At 40.6% G+C, this 18,905-nt stretch overlaps 1 protein-coding gene across 1 annotated transcript in view; it reads left to right on the top strand.

Annotated features, from left to right (window-relative positions):
* Positions 1 to 18,905, top strand: part of SESN1 (sestrin 1) — a 78,546-nt gene that overhangs the window by 42,292 nt on the left and 17,349 nt on the right. The window lies entirely within an intron of this gene.

Raw genomic sequence — 18,905 nt, forward strand, 5'->3', positions numbered from 1 at the left:
ACACTGGATTATAAAAGCTTCTTATTGGTTTGGTTTTATCTCTTTCTTGTTTAAGCCATTTGTAAACAGTTTTTAAAAAGGTACATACATAGTTTGTGACAGTTTAACCAAACCCATTTTAAATAATCGGTAGCAGTTTAACTACAAATACTGCATATAGCTAAGGCTATAAAAAGACTGCTTTCTCCTCTGGATCTTGTCTCCTCACAATATAGTTATCTGCTGAGCATAGCAACTTGCATGAATGCTCACTGGTTTTGACTCTTGTTAGTTTGTGAATTTTCTAGTAGAGTAAGAATGAATCAGGTGGTCATCCAGGATTAAGCAGCATCAGCAAAGCCATTTTAGCTGCTTGAAATCTGACACAATTTCTAGTTTTGTATAGTTGTTAATGATCTGAGCAGAGTGATACTACAAGTATGTATCTGGGATGTAACTTGACCTTCATAATGATTGGGTGTCTTCCAGGAGGCATAGACCTGTTTCTCACATTAAGAGGCAGGGTTTATTATCTCTGAAATGGTGAAAACAGTGTCACGGTGATACAGCTCCTGCACTGAAGCTGGCTTGTGTTCAGACACATTCTTGCACTGGCACAGTAAACGTAGGACTTCACTCTGTAGATTTGCACTTTAGACTTTTGGACCTGGATGAATTTGCAAGCCCAATTGTAGACTTGTATAATACTTTTTAAAAACCCCTTTGTTAATGGGCTTAGAATATTTCATATTGAATCACTCACATACAGTGCAAGGGCAGCCAAATAATTCTGCTTGAACACAACTGTATTTTAAAGCAGGTGTAAAAGAACTCTCTTAGACTTAAACTGTGGAAAAAGAATTGCCTCTCCTGGTAAAGTAAGCTCTCAGCTTCAGATAAATACAGTGCTTGGATAAATAAGATTAACATATTTAAAGAGGACAATAACAATAAATCTCTATCAGATATTTGTAGAGTGGGATTTCACATTGCATTTGATTACATATGTAGTCATTTTTCCTTCATGGATTAGTGTACTAATTCATATAATTTGACAAACAACAGATATCAGTCTTTCTCCCTAGGTTTTCCTTTATTGCTATTATGTTATGGCAGCTCCTAGAAGTTGTCATTGACTGGGTTTCCCACTGTGGTAACTACTCTAACATGATGTTTTCTTTCTGCTGCTCTCCAATGAGATTATAAGCTTGTAAGCAGGGAAAAGATGTCTTTCTAAGACTTCATCTGCATGGGAAATTATTCCATGTAGATTGAGGTTCCTGATCATTGCCTCAGACTGAGCCATAATGATGCACAGCAGTTTAACAGAGAAGAAAACCTAGCACTGATTGACAAATAAAGGGGGAAATAGGGCTTATGTGCATGACTACAATAACTATGCATTGACAAATAAATAGCTGCTCACTTTACAAAGTTACCTCAAAAATAGCAAAGCTGTTGGCTAAACCTCTTTATCACTCGGCTACTACAGAGTTTTTCTCTGAAATTCCACTTAATGCAGAGAATGTATGTCTAGAAAAATTTGTCTGACTACTATTTCTTCTCCTGCTCTGGTATTTGTAGCAGTGGAGCCTTTAAGGAAAGAATTAATTGCTATTTTGATAGACAGAAAAAACAACTAAAACCTCTTAGCAAATGTTCTAAACTTGTTCTTTCTTCTTTTAATAAAAATAGAGTTGTAGCTGTGATAACAGCAAGTTGGACCTGTGGGGAGAGGTGTAGTGGCTTTTCTTAGGTGAGCTCATATAACTGATAAAAGTAGATAAGCTTTTAAGCCTGATCTGAAGTAGAGCTTGCCCCCTGTAGTTTTCCAACTGCATTAGTTGATTTAATGAAATACATTATTTAAAAATAAATCTTATTTTCGTACAGGTTTATTTGGTAAATATTTTGCAAGCCAGAAATTTCATATTCCGTGATCTTCATATTTATTCCTATGGGATTTCTGTGCTAGAACACTGTTCCACATGAAATAATCTCTGCTCTAAGTATTATTAATGGAAGACATAGTATAGTGAAGATTAAATGCAGGTAAATAGGATTTACCCTCTTGTAATTTGGGCAGAACTGGAGTTTAGCTCTTTCTCTGTGAGACCACTAGAGTTGAATCTATCCATTCTTGGGTTTTAGTGACTTTCTGATAGACCTTGCAAATAACCAAAGACTTAATTTTCCTGTCAATTTGCCAACAAGTAAGTAGTATCTGTTGGGTTAAGGAATAAGGTACACAAATATCAGTAACTTCTTTCAAAGGGTTTGAACTTTTTTCTTTCAGAACTTACGTTCAGTTTCACTGTCATGTCCAAGGAGCTTTAAATAGTACTTCTCCAAAATTTATTCATCAGGATAATCCATCCTATTCCAGCAGTGTACATTTATTCAAACAGGGCACTCTGAATTGCTGTCAGTTGTTGCCTATAGCAGCAGAATACTTCCTAAGGGAAATAGGTATTCAGAAAGCAAGATTTCTGGGTTGGGACATACTGTTTAGAAAAGTTATTCTTCAGAGTATGGTATGCTAAATTACCGCAATAGCAAACCCCTTCTTTGAAGGAATTTTTGTTCTTTCTGTAGATTTTCTTTATGGAAAGTTGGGGGGAGGTAGGGGAGGAGAAAACCCCCAAAAGCCCTGTTTATATGTTTCAAGGCAAGACAGTAAATATTCTTCATAGAATAACCTTAGGTACACTCAGAAGCTTGTCCTATTTGTGTGGCCGTGATGTGTTTACACAAGCTGCCTAGGTGAGATCACTTGCTTCGCAGTGTGATTGGTGCATGCCATGCTATTAGCACCTCTGCTGCATGGAGATCTGGCTATTCGTAAATATGCCCAAATAACATCATGAGGTTACAGTGAGGGAGCCAAACTGCACTTTTTTAGATCATAATCCTCTAACTACGTGCACTGAAGCAGGGGACCTGTGACTAATACTCTTAAGAAGTTTCAGTGAGGCAGCTGCCTGAGTGTATTCAGATGCAAGGTGGTTTTCTCAGTTTTTAAGGTTCACCTCATCTTTCATAGCCCTTCTAGAATGGCAGTCCAGTCCTTTTTGTTGTCATATAAACAGGTTGGGGCACTAATAAATAGGGAGACCCAGCTGTCTTATCTATGCTGACTTTGCAGCCCAAACAGAAGTAAGTACCAAAAAACTCCACCTTTTTCAGCAGTAGGAGCTGTATAGAAGAATTGTGAGCTTTAAGGAGGGATTGGTTTTGCTATGTTCATTTCCATGTCCTTGGTGTGGATTCCCTGGGTATATCATCCAGAGTAAGGACTAGACCATGAATGCATTGCTGCAAAATGAATAGTCACAAATGTGTTTTGAATGACAATATCCTTCTTACTCTGCAGGATATAAAACCATATTTGCAAAATACAAGGAGTAAAACTCATGAATACAGAGAGCATACAGTAACCAGATAACAACTGTATGATGAAATCTGTTGGAGATCTTCATCAAACAATATTTGTACTAGGGCTTTAGCTTCCTCAGCTACATGAAAGTAAGGGAGAATGAGAAGTTTGCTGCTCTCATGGTAGTTTCATGCTCTAGCAGACTAGTGGAAATGGGGTTGTGCTGACTTACAGTAAAACTGCATTTTAAAGATTAACTTTGCAGCCATAAGAGTTAGGAAAGTGTATCTCCTACAGAATTTGAGTGTTTTGTGTGGTTTATACAAATACAGCAAGTAAGCTGATTAGCTATTTGAATCTCCCTAGGGCTATTGTGTATTGATGTTCTTCATTTCCACCCTAAATTTGCATGGAGGCAATGTACTCCCAAATATCTGTGGCTTGTTTGTTTGTTTCTTAACTATAACTCTACTTCCCAGTGGAATAGCTGTCCCCTTCTGCAATTAATATTCTGGTTATGTTTATGTAATGGTTTGCACGATCCCTTGGAAAAAGCACAGGCTGATAAATATCACAGATAAGTAATCAGAGTATGTTTACAACATGTTTTGTGGTGCCTTGTTGGACACACCTGAACTAGCTCTGACAGGCTGGTACAGTGCGGTGAAAGACTGCACCAAGAGATAACCTCAGGTCCCAGAAGCTGTCCAGCTTTGCTGCCCAGCCCTGTGCTGAAATGGCAATACTGCTCCCAGAGCTGGCTTGTTTGAGCAGTTCTCTTCAGCGCTGTGTGTCAAGGCTAAATAGTCCTTGTTCAAATCAATGGCCCAGATTCTTACAGAGCGTTTTCATAAAGCTCTTATTGTATCCTGGACAAGACTAAGGGAAGCAAATCAAATGTTAGGCAATGTTACTGGCTAGGGAAACCAAGACAAGACGTGGTATTGTACATTTTCACCTTGAATGCTCTTTAGCTTTGGCTGTCTTACGAAAGGCACATCAGAAATAGGCATCTTAGGTTACCAGAATAGGCTGGAGTTTGGATGACGAGAAGATGAGAAAGGATGGGGGAGGGATTAATGAATGAAAAGAGCTAGTTGTGTGTTTGTCTGTTGTCTTATTCTAAGAAGGGATACATAAATTAAAAGTCATAATAACTTCTGTGTAAAGCAGAATGTTACAGGATACTTTGGAGGCAAGAGGAAAAAAAAACAAACCTTAAAACTTAGTTCTCATCTCCCACCTGCTCCTCCTCGTCCCAGAAATCCCCACTTGCCTCCCCACTGTCAATATTTACACTAGTTATATTGAAGGTGTACAGTTATAAAAGTTTAACAGAGAATAGCAAGATCATCTGTTACATAAAGGAGGAAAAACACCTAATTGTGATAGCATGCCTGGACAGACTCCTGCAATTTATTTCTCTGTTTGGTATCTGCGAGCTGTACCTGGTGGGGAGGATAAATGTATACAGCTTTAAAAAGAGGGAGGTGGGGAGTGAGGAACAGTATAGCACAAAGCACTGTACAAGCATTGAATAGCTCTAACACAGAGCCCACCTCACCAGCTGTGCATAAGGCAGCCTGTTTTACCCTTGTTGTGTGCCAGGGGACTGAAACAGAGATAAGGTTAAACAGTATGTACAGAATTCAAGGGCACAGTTTCTTTTTGCTTTCTTATCTGTACAGGCTTTTCAATTGACTTTTAATCCTTCTTACACAGGCTGTTTAAATCCCATCAACGCTGTTTATAAATGGAGTTTTTTTAATAACTCAGCCTTACCCAAGCAGACAGTTTTGAAATTGCTGCTGAATGCTGCTGTATTCATTAACTCTCTTCGTGTTGCTGGGTGTCCGCTATTGCTTGCCTATTGAAAAGCTTTGAGTCCCTCTTTACTTTGGGATTTAACTGTTTTTTTTAAGTGGTGTTAACAGGTGCTCCTACATCTTTTATCACTGGCCTGTAGTGTTAATTGCAAAGTCAGTGACTGGTTTATGCCTCTGAAAAATCTGTTTGAAAAACACATGCTTTTTGTAATTTATTGTACTTTTTCTGAAGAGGAAAAATAAAGGCAGGCATCTGGATTTTCTTTCTCAGATGCTATAGATTTAATAACATATAAGGTTGACTCTAAATAATGCTGCTGATTTTAGAAGGAAATTGTAATAAAGTCCATAGAGTTATTCTGGAGACTAGTTTTTGTATCTAACTGCTGCTGTATGAACCACTGATGTAACCAGCTGGAATTGTCCCAGGGTTGGGTTAGTGTTTGTCCAAAAAGAGAAAACAAATAAAGTAGCTGCAGTGGAAGGAATAGATAGGCTACCATTTTATTTTCACATCAGATTTGTGTGTTTCTGTTTGCTAGCAGCTCTGCTTAATAATAAAACTTGAAAGTTCAATTCTAAGAATTGAATCCCTCTGCAGAGGTTATACAGCAAAGCTCTCAGGCCATTGGGAAGGATTTAGTTACAGTGTGGTCACAGACTCAGGTAAACCCATGTTTTCCATGAAATGACTGTATAAACTTTCACTGTTTGAAATTAAGTTGAATCTCATACCAAACCTCACCCCTCAAAAATGGCTTTTAGTCTGAGAGATGTGGTTTCCACTCATTGCTGATGCACTACACAGCAATTTATGAAGCTGTTGTCCTGGGTGAGTCCCTATACTGAGGGGGCTGTCCCTAAGCCAGACAAGTAGAGGGATGCTTTTCCCTAGGAGTCCCTAGCCCCAGACGCTATTTCTTACTTTCCCCACCTAAGCCTCTGGTTTCCAGCCTTCATTTCCAGAAACTGCCTTTTCCAGCTTTGCACTCCCCTGTCCTTAATGACCAGTGGGTCCAGCTGTCAGGCTCTAGGCAGAAGCACAGCCTGTTTTCTTCTACTTTTACATGGGTATGATGTACGGAGAGAGTTTTCAACCTCTGCCCTCTGAGTTCTTCAGAGGTAGAAGGAAGTTGCGGTGTGACACTAGCTGAAACTCAGTCTGCACTCAGTGAACTCATGCAAGTTTCAGGTTCATAATAAGCTCAAGCCCCAATAACTTCTGCCAGACTTTGTATTTCCTGGGGCAGTTCAGACATTTTCAATCTGCAAGTGGCTTTGATAGCAAGCCATCAGCAAAGTCACTTGCTCTTGCAGAGCTAGAGGTCTTTTGGAAATAGCAGCAATCTGTAACATTGCAGAAATCAGATTTTTGCATACCTTAAAAGAAAGTCTTTGCTGGAACTAGCACATGCTCTGCAGGGAGAACATCCTCTGTTCTGCACATGGCACCACTAAGTAACCACTGGTGCTCATAGTAGTAGTGTCTAGGGTCAGACAAGCAGACAGAGCTGCCATACAGATCGAGAGCACAATTCAGTTAATTACAGCCCAGCCAGGCTCAAATTAAGCAATTTGAGATAGGGTAACAAGAAAATCAGATTCACTCTACAGTAATGTCTGGTTCTTTGAACTCAAGTAGACAAGAAGGTGGAACAGTGAGAGAAACTAAGGGGGGATGATGTAGAGAGGTGGGAGCCCCAGCTAGAAGAAAGTCAGCTTGTGACTGAATTGTGATTAGTGTGCACTGATCTGAACCTAAAAGCCCAGCTGTTCTCTGTACATTCTCATCTTTTTAGGTGTCATCTTCAGTAACTGGCTTTTGTGTTCTGAATTTTGTGACTGTATTTGCTGAATGGGCTTCCTCTCAGAGAAGAACTTAGTGTACAAGCCTTACCTGTGCACGTGTATTAAGGGATAGGCCCATAAGTTGATGTAATCTAAATGTAAAGAGTTCCAGTATCTACATTTGATTCATATTTAAACAGATTTCCTTTATGTAAAATAGGTCATGAACCCAGAGTCCTGCTGAAATGTCGTTTAGTGTGCACTCTTCAGAGTTTCCCATCTGTGTTTCGCTGTACTAGTCTCTTTGCAAAAATACTGGGCAAAGGAAAAAGGGCTGGAAAATAATTTCTCAATATGGAACAAATGAGCAGATCCTTAGAAGAAGTGTCACTTAGAACTTAATTGAAAACCTTGGAAAATTTCCTTCTGGGTCTTTCCCCACCCACTTTTCACAATAATTGCAACACTGTTCTAATGAGTTTTCAAGCTGGTTTAAAGGCACCTAAGATAGGATTCTCTGCTTGATGTAAACTTGTGCTTGTAAGTAGCAAACCATGGAGATTAAGCACCATTCCACCACAGGAGCTGTGTGCTTTCCAGGGTCATGTGGATGATATGCTTGTATAATGATCAAGGTTGTTACCAGCCTAAAAATACGTGCTTGTTTCTCTGGGCAGTTCCCTTAAATCTTCAAATCTCAGTTGTTGACTCTAGCTTCCCTCATGTTCCTTTCACAATGTACTGTTGGTTACAAACTTTATGAGCAGCTGCCCACTCCCTTTGCCCCCTGAGACAACTGGGAACATGGGCTGAAGGTTGTAGTAGGTCTAATCAGGAAGTTCACGTTAGTGTAAAATGCAGTTGCGTAGCTTCTCCAACAGTTGGTGGAAGTTTTGTGTGAGGATAGGAGGAAAACATATTCAGGGAGAGACTTGTATAAAACATATGGGAAAAAATGGATGCAGCTGTATTCCTTCAAATCTGATAGTGACCAAAATAGCAGGATAAATGCCATTAACATTTAGTTGATACTTTGCTAGACAGAGAAAACAAAATAAATTTGCTTTCAGAGGTTTTATTTACTGTTTGAAAGCTACAATGTAAAGTGTTGTTGCTTTATTCTGTCAACAAACTGTTCATAAAAAAAACCCAGTTATATTCTTGTATTTTATAAAAGTTTTAACCATGCATAATTCAGTTAAGAATTTAGTAGGATACTCAAATTCAATTATGTTCAATTAGACAACTTCCATCAAGAGAGTTTGTTCTAAAGAGGAGCGGAAAAGACATTTACTTGCAAAGTTCAGACTTCTGTTTCTACTGCAGCTCTTGATGATATTCCTGACTTTTAAATAGGCTGCAGTCCTTCCCATGCTCTAGATGCTTGGGATTGAGCATGTCTCCAGCTATTGTTGACTAAGAATTGTTAGCTGGTAATTCTCAATATGAAGCTGATTGCTTTAAGACTGGCTTGGACACCTCTGCATCCAATGTTCCTTAGTGTTGTACTTTCACAAAAATTTTTGCATTGTGACTTATTTGTGGTTATTCTCTCTTTTTTAATAGCCACAGAAATGTCAACAAGCACTCAAGGCAGCATAGCAAGGGTGTAAGATGACTGTGGCCAGCACCCCTCTGTCATTCTTGTATCCAGATGCCTTCTTAATTCACCCTCTCTCTTGGAGAGTATTCTTGTGATTCCTTTATATTCAGACCTGGATTTGTGCCATCTATCCCATACATGCTGGTTGCTTATTACCAGGCAGGCCTGTCAGTGCTTGAGAATGTAGTGTCCCTGTTTTGGGAAACTTGTGGCCGGTAAGGCTTTCTTAAAACAAAGGATCATTTGTTGATATGTAGAGCAACAATTCAGAGGCAAGAATATTGAGCCAAAAATTTAAATGTGTGTTTTGTTTTATGTGAACGTCTGTCTTGTTATGAGGCAGAGCAGGCAGTTGTGTTGTTTTTTGTAATCAGTGAGTACCCATGCAGAGAGTTAGTCTGGTTTTAGGACTACATAAATAGTGCTGTCATTACCCACACACATTCCTGTCCCTTCCACCCCTGCCCTCCCTTCTGCTCCTGGAAGACTGTATAGACAAGGGAAAAAAAGAATGTGGTCGTTTACGGCTTCTGGTAGCTACTTACATAGTCTCTGTAAAATGACTGCTGTGTGCATAGACCCCGGTGTCTGGTCTGTTTGGGGCAGGTTCAGACCTATTATACATGCAATACTTGGGAGGTCACAGGCAGCACAGTGAGATGTGTTCTGGATGCACCACAGTTATTTTTCATGTTTCTTCAAAATTTGTTGATTTAACACCATGTATGTATGCTGTGCCCACATTCCCATCCAGAAATGCAGGACCCCTATCCAGTGATTTCTTTTCTTGAGGGTGATTTCTTTGATTGAGTTTCTCCCTGTGAACCAGCTCCCTAGCCTGCCTGCTAGCCACTTTCTTCTTCCCTCTGCCCCTTAGAGCAGCTGTGTTTTAGAAGGGTTCAGAGCCGTTAGGAGAATTTGTCCAGTTGCTGCGTCATGTGAAACAGGGCAAAGTCCTTCACTCCTAACGTATTTGCTGTACAAGTTTATATGGGGATTATCTTTCTTTCCTGTTCAGGTCAGCTTAGGCGTGGTCAGATGATGAATTTTGGTTGCTTCTACAGGACCATTTCCCTCAGCCAGGGCAATGGGCTGCCAGAAACAACCTGAAGTCTCAAGTGACCCTAGTATAAAACGTTCCCTCCCAGCAATGTCTTGATTGTATTTCAACAAAATAATTAATGCAGGACAGCTATTAAGAAAGTGCCTGCCTGTGTGTGGAATGCTCCATTAATCTTGTATAGCCCTGAGAACAAATTTACTGTAGAAAACTTGGCCCTTGCACGTGAAAGGAAGAATACAGATGATATTGAAATATAAATTCAGGGTCACAGGGTTTTATTTATTTATTCTTACAGGGTTTTATTCTTATTCTTACAGTTTTATTTATTTATTCTTGGAAACAACAAGAAGGGCCCAGGGACCCCTCTCGTTTGCTATAGCTGAACCTCCCTTTCTGGATCCTGGTTAGTGCAACTCTAAACTTCACCTGCTGGCTGTGGACATGCAAACACCTTGCCTGAACAAAATGGCTCCCACCAGGCTTAAGTTTGAATCTAGACAGATGATCCTCAGGAATCCTCTCTCTCGCTAGCCCAGTGCCCAAATTGTGCCCCGCCAGTCTTCATTGGTTCAAATCCTAACGCAGATCCTGGCTCTAGTTTCTCTGTGATCCTCAGCTCTAAGCTCACAAAAATGCTTTCTTCTGGACTCATCCCAGTCTTGTTTGTTTTAGCCATTGTGCAGTGATCCTTGACAACTGCAGACTCTAGCGGTTGGTCTCTGGCCCTTGTTGCCTGTGATCCAAACTTGGTTAAGCCTCAGCCCTACCAGCTTCAGAAAAGTGTGATAGTACATGCAAGTTTCTTTGAAGTCACATTTCACATTGCGATATAATGAAATTTATCTTTACATTTACAAAAATAATAGAATGAATTATTTTTGCGGTAATCTCTCAAGAGGAGGACTTCTCACGAAGATGACAAACACACCCTGATAAAGAGAAATCATCCTCTCTGTTGCTGTTAGTAATTAAGGCATGTCAGCAAATGAACCAGAGCTTTTTACTGGTAGTTCAGTTTACAGGCTTCAGTGATCATTGCTGCATTTTCATTGGTAGTGAAAACGTTGCCTAGTTCTGCCCAAGTTCTCATTCGTTGCCTTGTTTTGCTGACTTGGAATCCCTGCTGAGCAGTTAGTGGGTAATTGTCTCACTGGTGAGAAGCCGAGGGACAGGTATGGATTTGTAGCTTTACTGACAAAAGGAGAAGGTGTTTGCTATAGCTTCGTATCCGGTAAAACAGATTTATAAGCTCAAATGTCAACTGAAAGCACCAAACCCCTTATTTAAGGACATTATCCCTATTTTAATACTGTCTTAGTAAAATTTCTGTGTGTTTACTGTGGTTTGTTTGCATTTTTTATTTATTGTACTTTGTTATTGACATTTGAAAACTGCTATAAATCAGGATTTAATCCTAGCTTGATTGCAAAATATTGCGTCTGCTATGGAAATCTGAGAGCATTGTGTCTTCTGAAGCATGTCTGTTGTATTTTGTATGTGGTTTCGGCACATCTGAATCTGAGGGGCTACACATACAGTGCTGGCCTTTCCCAGGACTTCTGAAGTATCGCACGTTTAAAATGCTGTACAGTAAGTAGTCTGGGTGGTCCAACAACAGTAGGTGGCCTTTCCTCTCTCACAATAGCAAGTGGTTGATTTAAAATTCTGATTGTTACCAAACAGTGGATTTAAGGCTAACTTCCAATATTGTGGTTAACTTTAAAAAATAATCAAAACAAACAAAGCCACTTAACAGTATTTGAGCAGAAAGTGCTAGAATTGGTTTCAAGCCTGTTTAGACTTAGTTTCCCTAGCAAATATACTTTTGAGAAGGTAGGTGGGGGAAGGTATTAACAGTTCCCCTATCTGGAGGTCACCATTGCAGACAGCAGCATTGCGAAGCGCAGAAAGGTTTGTGGGTTTATTGAGATCCCCAGCAGCTCAGCTGCAGAGATCTCCCTGCGATTTTACAGTTCTCCTGCAGAGACCCAAAGCCTCTGCGGCCACTGGAAAAGCACCAGGGTGGCAGTGGGGGTAGAAGGATAAGGAAGTGGACCTGCAGGCAGCGTGGTGGCAGGCCGGCTTATCCCGGTGGCGTCGAAGGAGCTCCCCAAGCTCCGAGGACTTATGAGGATGCAGAAGTTGTGCTGTGTTAAACACAGGCCCATGTACAATGTCTTTGAAGCACGTGTTGCTAGTGGCACTGCAGCTTGCTGTGGCTCTGTGGCTTGTAGGAGCAGGTGTTGGCTACTGCTGTTGCTGGTCACAGGGCAGGGGTGTCCCGTGATGGGCAAGGGGGGCTTCTGCTTCCTGATGTACACCTGGGCGCGTGTCAGTGTCTTTTCAACTTATGGTAACAGAAAGAAATGGCATATTAATGCAAGTGTTAAAATAGTAAAACCCAGTCTAGGAAATGGTCTTGATTGCTGAATAGGAGACCAGATCTTTTAGAATTTGTATCGGCAGGAGAGCAGGGCTTTTTTCACTTCTTGTGTTTTAGAAAGCAAAGACTGATTTGGGTCAAGATGTCTTAGCCATGTCATCTTCTCAAATCAGGAAGAATGAAGAATACAACAGTGTCTGAACTTAAAGAAAACACCAGTCATAACTGCCAAAAAAGGCAAGAAATACATGATTAATGTATTGTGGTTGGGGGTTTTTTGGGGGGGTGGAGGGGAGGTGTTAATATTTCTTCTCAAGCAGAGGTCTTAATGGGCTGGAATATAAAAGTAAAAGAAACAGATTTGATGATACAAAAATGGCAGATCTGGTATTATCTCCTTAATTTATAACAATCGGGTGTTGAAGAGTACCTAGAGGATGATCTGTTTTCTTAACTGCTATCATTAAATCAGTGATGTGGGTTACTCTTCTAGGATAATGTTACTTACTGTTGTACTTAACTTTTTGCCAAGATAATGTTCTAAAGGAGTTGATAAATCCTGTAATATTATTATTCTTGGCTCTATATATTAAATAAATATGGAGAGAGATTGTCTCAAGGAACTTGCAAACTTGCCATCAAGATAGGTCATTACAGAAGGGGAATAGAGCTTTATAGGTATTTGGATATTTTCCCCTTATAAAAAAAATATCGTTGGTTTTCCAAAACCCACAAACTCAGATAACTAACATCTATTATTTGGGTCACAGCTAGACTGTGAAAACAGAAAATAAAAGAACTGGTTTTTCTTTTTCTTTTCTTTTTTTTTTCCCATGTCTGCTGCTCTGAGGCACACTGAGCATGCGCTTGAAAGTGGCAAGTGTAAGAAGAAAGCCACAAAACAGTTTCCCAAACTGCAGTTACTGATATAAAGGTTCATGAATCTCTAGTGGCATTTCCCATGTTCATTTAGTAATATTTCACTTGATTTTATCTCATTGTAACAATCAAGCTGTAGAAAAATAGCTCTGAGTCTTCTTGAAGTGCATTAAATGATATGACATGCTTCTGTTGCATTCCATTCTTCTTACTTGTCTTTTCCTGGGGAAAACAATTATTTAAAAAAGAAAAAGGTGCTTAGGTTTTGGCTGTAGTGTGGATATATGTGAGATTAAAGGCTGACTTGAAGTCTAACAAAGCATTTTATAAATTGCTAGTTTGTTCCTTGGTGAAGGCTCTGCAGAAATAAGCTTTTTCTTTTTTGTACCTACAAAACCAAGTCAGGCCTGAACCTCAGGTCAGAGTTTCAATAAATTTTCTAGAAATATACCTGAACCCCTAAGGGTAAAGAGGACAAAATGCTTTTGGTGAGGAGAACAGCTTCCGGGTTGGATGTCTTGTCTGTACCAGAGTGTGAAAGTAAGTTTTAGTTGCAACTTCTCCGCAGGACACTCACCCAGCATTTCCTGCATACTCAGTGTAACTCACTGCAATGCAGCTCTGGGTCATTTGCTGTCATGGGCTTGCCCAATTCCAGGTGTAACACTCCAGTACTCCTAAAGGCATTTGTTTCCCTGTGTGCTTGCTGTTGTATCAGATTTCTGTCAGAAGCTAATAAGGAGACACATTTCATCATTGATTTTTCATCTCTTTATATGTAAAGATCATTTCCAATGTCAAATGCAGTTTAAAAAACCCAGAAGCCTTAAACTCACATAGAGATGATTCAGCTGGCCATTGTTTCCTTTGAAGGCAGATATTTGCAGTGTAAAAGGTTTTGTTTGCAGTGGATTGCAACCTCCATCCCTGTAAGACAGGCCTTCCAACAGCATCTTTGCACAGTAGTGGTGAAGCATGGTCAGACAGTATTCCAGACAACATAGAAAGTAAGGTACTGCATTGTCTTATTGCTCTTAACTGAGTCAATTATGAGGACTAGGAGTCGCAGGAAGTTCCCAAGGGTGAAATTTCACTCAACTGAGAAAGGCTATTCGTCCCTTTTCCGTATTCATCTTGGGGACAGAGGGCCTGAGAAAAAGATAGTAAAATGGATCCCAGCTCCAAGGAGCTGTGCAAAATGCCATGAGCATTGGTGTTAGCAGGTTGCTAACTGAAGGGAAGAGGGGAGACCTCTTTAGGCCAAACCAGTTTTAGACACCTATGAGCTATGTTAAATTTTATTTTTCTTGACTGAACTCCAAATACACTCTTCTAATAAGGTTAAACCAGTTTTCTTTAACCTGCATGTTTATTTAATACCGAGGGAGACTGCAGAGTGGCTGGCAGCCTGCAGATGTTCGGTTCCCCTGAGAGTGGCAATCTACAGCTGGACAACTGATCCCCTCACCATACCGCTCTAGATACCAAAAGATCAGAGGGTGCCTGTGAGTTACCATGTTCAGTTTTGAAACTAGGAAATACAGACCTTCATTCTGGGAGAGCTGGGTTTGGGGGGAGTTGTTAACCACAGTATTCCTGCTTAGTACATGGGCCTGGAGCCACCTCAGAATGCTATCAGAAGAATCCACTTCTCTAATACTGGCTATTCACAGCATGCCAGACAAACAACTTCCGTAGTTCAGCTGCTGTTTATCAGCCTAGGAGGAGCTGTGTACCCTTATAAAAAGGAGTAAGAATAATCTTGTAAGACATTCTTTCAATCTACTAAGCTTTAGATATGCATCTTTCATCTACATGTTTGTAGTAGTCTTAGAAACCATAGTCTGTTTTCGTGTCCTTGCCAAAGCATGAATAATCTCAAGATCTCAGCTTCTTACAGCTCCTTAAATTAAACTTTGTACTTGTCCTAGCTAATAACTGCAGAAGAGAATTTTAAATTTGCGCAAGCTTTGGGGAGAGAAGAAACAAAACAACTTGTGGTTTAGAGGTGGTGGTGAGCTGTAGGAATCTTAAAGGCAGAAGTTACTAGAAGAATGAGTGTTTTGGGGGGATGAGTCCTGAGTGATGAACCAAATAGTTCAGGGAACAGATAAAGCCACTGCAGTTCTTGGAGCTTGGCAAGCTGAAGTCAGCTGTGAGAACAGCTCAGATGTAACAACCAAGTTTCACAGCCTCTTGCAGCTCTGAGAGAAAAGATGCTGTATCTTTCAGTGGGGATACAGTGGGATAGGAATGACCTGATGTGTAATTACTCACAAACCACCTTAGTTACTTGGAAGTCATTTGCCCATTAAAGCTGAAGGTGTGGCCATTATGAAAGCAGCATGTAAGAAAGACCTAGAAACAGAAAAGTAGCATTTCAAGGATGGATAAGGTTCAAAGAACTGGCAATAAATATAATCTCTAAATATTGTAAAATTTCAGTCTTAGCCAGCCTTGCAATCCTAGAGACTATGAAAGGAAAGCTTCTGTATAATGGTTTAAACTTATTTCCTGATGTGGTGAGTTGTCAGCCCTCCATTCTGCTAAACAACTTGGTTTTGTTATTGTTGTAAAGGTACCGGGTGCAATGCCCTTCCTAAGTGCTGATCCTTTTTGACACATACAGAAAGAATTTGAAGTGTACAAAGAATACAGTTTATCCTTCTCCCAGAATTATGTACTAATTCTAATAATAGAGTGAGTTTTTTGAAGACTGACAGATCAGATTGTTAAGGTTAAATCAAGAATGCTTTGAAATACTGACCTTGCATACTAGGATGATACATTCTATTTAATTTAAATTCTTTCATCACTGTAATGAACGGTTTGATTGCTGTGCCTCCCATATTGTTATCATGATAAAGATTTTTACTATTTTAGAAATAACAGGTGTATAATACAGAAAAGATCAGGAGATACATTTGAAATTTATTATGGAAGGGGTAGTGGCTGTGGACAGCTTGGAACGAGAGGAATCCAAAGGGAAATGTTCAGAGTGGCCAGTGTGGGGCTGCTTAGTCATTGCTGAAACACCTGATGACTTCATTAAGGCAACAGATTAGGTGGAGCTGCTCGAGCTGTTCTGGTTGAATTGATTCTTGCCCCTATGCTTTTATTGCCACTGCTTTGCTAGGAGTTATGTCCCTTGAGATCTGGTCATTGTTAGTATTGCCTAACCTTTGTCTGTCAAAATAAGCTAAAACAATTTAAATAAAACCCCAAATAATAAAAAAACCCCAACCCAAAGTAGTCCTCCAATTGCTTACTCTGACTGCGCAGTACAGAGTGCTGTTTGCAGCGGCTGGGCGGGCAGGCCTTAGGAGGGAGACCCGTCCTCCCCGCAGGGCATTGACACCTGGGTTAGTGTGAGTAACCTCTTCAGCTGGAGGTCTAGCTGCCATGGGGCACACCATGCCCCAGCAGTCCTTAGAGGCCCTCATCTCAGGGGGTTCAAAGACACTTGAATGTGAATGCTGGTATTTACATCCATTCTGCTGAGCTTGCTACATCTTGCCACAGCCGGCGCTACCTTACGAAACCACAAGAGAGAAATCCAGTCCTATGAACTAATACAAATCGGGTAGCTCAGAGCCCCAAACATTTACTCGTAAATGTTCCTGGGAAAGGATTGTCTGATCATCCTCTGGGATATTAATTTGATGTCCAGGGCATTGCAGTAACAGGCATTTTGAGTGCTCCTGCTTGGATAGCTTTTCTATGGAAAGAATTTAAGACCTTGGCTTGCCAGTTCTTCAGAGTCATCTGTTTGTGCTGAACTTGACTCAAAGAAGTCGCCCGATTGGACTGGAATGGAACTATTCCAGTTACAGTGGCTAAGTACAGACATATGTTTATGCAGGGATCAGGCTTTTCACATTGTAACTGGTTGGTCTTCTTTTAGTTTCACCAGGACATTTCTTTAACTGTAGCAATAAGGAAAAACTTAATTTCTGATGACTTCACTGGGAGTGCACAGATGTTAAATGTCATCCCTTCATGCAGGCAGCTTTTATGGAAGTGCTTGCTATGAAAGAGTACATTTCCATGTTTTAGGTGGTGTTTGCTTTAGGTGACTTCATGTGTATCTATCCTACCCTCTTTCTGGGTGAAAGGAAACTTGGTATCTACCTATATTTTCATGCTAAGCATTTGTTGCTGTTTTTTTCCCTTATGAGCATTTAGCTAGATCTGTTTACTTGCATCAATACATGGTCAAACATACCATTGTGTTTCCCCAGGGGAACACTTAAGTTATGTAAACTGTACCACAGATCTCTCCCCATATCCCCTGGCTGCACTGGGGTCTGCACTCATTAGTACCCAAGTGAGCTTTGTGCCGGTGTCAGACCATATTCCCTCATGAAAGTGCTCCTGTAGCTTGTCTTACTGGCCCCCAAAAGGAAATAATTTCAGTCTCCAATTATGTCCTGATTTATAGATGAGCACATAGCTCAGTTTTGCGTGTTCTTCCATTTGAAGGAGTTGCACTTTGGAAGTACTGGTGTGAGGGCTGGGGTGGAGAACACGCAGCAGAGTGGGGTGATGAGATTCTGCTAAGGCAGAGGCATACCTGGGGCCTGAGCAGAGCTTGTGTACTCAGGCCATATGGGAGAGCTTTTAAGAGCATTATTATTTGTTTGCTATGGCTGTGCAACTTCCTCTTCCCCTTTGTACATGCTTTTTCTGATGTGCTGTCACTGCCTTCATCTATCCTGATGCAGCAAGCAAAGAACATGGTATAATTTCCTACCTTCTGCTTTTGAGCTGGTTGTTTAATGCGAGAGAATTTCCCTTTGACCATGTCAGAGAAAAATCTGTATCTGCCAAGGTTCTTTATATAGGAACAAATGTTAACATAAACAGGCTTCCTCACTAATATCCAGGCAGGGCAATCCACCACAGTGGGGAAAAACACTTCGGGGAACTGAGAGAATGCTGCCCTCCCTCCTCTGCCCCTTCCTTCCAAAGGTGTTAACAAGTTCATGGAAGGGGTGACCTTTCAGCTGACATCTGGGAAGACTTCTTACGGTGAGGCAGCATCTTGCATTTCAGCTTCCAGGTAATTGCTCTTTTTCAACAGTTTTTCAGAGCGCGAGCCAGTTCTTTGCCTGTGTTGCAAGAGGAGCCCATTCCTTCTAGTTTTGTTATGTCTTGGCCTGAAGTAAGGAAGTAGTCAGTGGGAATGAAACAGTGTTCTTCATTAGTTTATTTTATTAGCTCACAAAGTGCAACCTTCCTTGCCAGTATCACATTCTTCTTCTTTTTCCATCCTTCTGGTAAGCATTTTATGAAGTGCAAGTAGGTTAGAAGCACACTTCATTTCTTCTGGAAAGACTTATCAGCGTAAAGCCAAGGCCCCGAGTAAGGAGCCATGGTACCTGGGCATCTCTAGGTAATTTAACCTCATAGCTGCTGCTAAGCCTTCAGAAGTAGAGTAGCCCGTGTCTCACCAGAGTTAATTGCATAGCCCAGAGTGGTTGGTGGTGGTATTTAGAAAGTGGATAGGAAAGGAAGCCTCCTTTAAAGCTTTAGCATTAGAAATGTGCAGAACTGCTGCCTCGAGCATGTTGCCACATTCCCCTGACAGCACTGTCCTCAGTGTTTTCTGCACTTCACTGCAAGGTTCTTACAGCTCTAACAGGAACAGCCTGTAAACAATTTTTCAGTGTTCAGTTTTACATTTAACAGAAGTGTAAAGTTCAGTGTCATGGAATTTCCCTGCTTGGTTGTTAGATAGCTTGGTAAGACTTGAAATGAGCTGCCTGAGTTGTAGACGGAAGCCTTCCTCCCCCAAATGAGTGTGCTCAGGGGTTCAGAGCTGTACTCCCATCCAAAGTGCAATCTAAGTTCTCCTCTTGGGGTCTGTGATAGTTTATTTTCATTCACAATATTTGAAGGAAAGTGATCGAACAAAATTTAGCTTTATAAATCTTAGTTTGCAGAGGAAGGGAAAAAAGCCCAAAACAACAGAATCACGGAGGCCAGCTCAGGGACTTACTTCTTTT

This window comes from Strigops habroptila, chromosome 6, assembly GCF_004027225.2.
Source record: "Strigops habroptila isolate Jane chromosome 6, bStrHab1.2.pri, whole genome shotgun sequence".
NCBI lineage: Eukaryota > Metazoa > Chordata > Aves > Psittaciformes > Psittacidae > Strigops > Strigops habroptila.